We start from the raw sequence: 1,651 nt of genomic DNA, 5'->3' as shown, positions 1-1,651 counted from the left end.
TGATTATTCTAGTTATCCATTCATCCATTCTTTTTTCAAGGTTTTTAGTTTCTTTGAGCTGGTTACGTAGTTCCTCCTTTAGCACTGAGAAGTTTGTTCGACTGAAGCCTTCTTCTCTCAACTCGTCAAAGTCATTCTCCATCCAGTTTTGTTCCATTGCTGACGATGAGCTGTGTTACTTTGGAGGGGGAGATGCACTCTGATTTTTTGAATTTCCAGCTTTTCTGCACTGCTTTTTCCCCATCTTTGTGGTTTTATCTGCCTGTGGTCTTTGATGATGGTGATGTACTGATGGGGTTTTGGTGTGGGTGTCCTTTCTGTTTGTTAGTTTTCCTTCTAATAATCAGGACCCTCAGCTGTAGGTCTGTTGGAGTTTGCTTGAGGTTCACTCCAGACCCTGTTTGCCTAGGTATCAGCAGCTGAGGCTGCAGAAGATAGAATACTGCTGACCAGCGAATGTTGCTGTCTTATTCTTGCTCTGGAAGCTTTGTCTCAGGGATGTACCCCGCCGTATGAGGTGTGAGGTGTTGGTCTGCACCTAGTGGGGGATGTCTCCCAGTTAGACTACTCAGGGGTCAGGGACCCACTTGAGCAGGCAGTATGTCCATTCTCAGATCTCAACCTCCATGCTGAGAGATCCACTGCTCTCTTCAAAGCTATCAGAAAGGGGCATTTTACCACTGCCGAGGTTTCTGCTGCTTTTTGTTTAGCTATGCCCTGTCCCCAGAGGAGGAGTCTACAGATGCAGGCTGACCTCCTTGAGCTATGGTGGGCTCCACCCAATTCGAGCTTCCTGGTGGCTTTGTTTACCCACTTAAGCCTCAGCAATGGTGGGCACCCCTCCCCCAGCCTCGCTGCCGCCTTGCAATTAGATCTCAGACTGCTGTACTAGTAATGAGGGAGGCTCTGTGGGCTTGGGACCCTCCGGGCCAGGTGTGGGATATAATCTCCCGGTTTGCCGTTTGCTAAGACCCTTGGTAAAGCACAGTATTAGGGTGGGAGTTACTCGATTTTCCAGATGTTGTGTGTCTCAGTTTCCCTTGGCTAGGAAAAGGGATTCCCTTCCCCCTTGTGCTTTCCAGGTGAGGCAATGCCTCACCCTGCTTCAGCTCTCACTGGTCAGGCTGCACCCACTGACCACCACCGATTGTCCAGCACTCCCCAGTGAGATGAATCCGGTACCTCAGTTGAAAATGCAGAAGTCACCCATCCTCTGTGTCACTCACGCTGGGAGCTGGAGGCTGGAGCTGTTCCTATTTGGCCATCTTGGGTGCGCCCCCAGCTCTGGAAGAATTTTAAGACTGTGGTATACTGAGGATATTTTCTCCAAAGATCAAGAACACAATAACAACTTTTACTTGCAAATTTCTTTTTGCTATTGTAATACACTTCCTAGTCAGTGAAATACAGCAAATAAAGTATATATTTCAGCAAAGAATAATTGAAAGTGAAATATAAATTCAAATATTTTGTCCAATTTTTCATCACATTGTCATTTTGTTTCCTTTAGAGCTGTTGGAGCTCCTTATATATTCTGGTTATTAATCCCTTGTCAGATGGATAATTTGCAAATATTTCTTCCTATTCTGTGAGTAAATTCTAGTTAAAATAGTAATATGGCCAAAAATGCTGAGGGCTGGGTACGGTTGCT

The sequence above is a fragment of the Rhinopithecus bieti genome, unplaced genomic scaffold, assembly GCF_001698545.2.
Source record: "Rhinopithecus bieti isolate Rb0 unplaced genomic scaffold, ASM169854v2 scaffold_35119, whole genome shotgun sequence".
Lineage (NCBI taxonomy): Eukaryota > Metazoa > Chordata > Mammalia > Primates > Cercopithecidae > Rhinopithecus > Rhinopithecus bieti.
Note: the sequence above shows the minus strand (reverse complement) of the source record.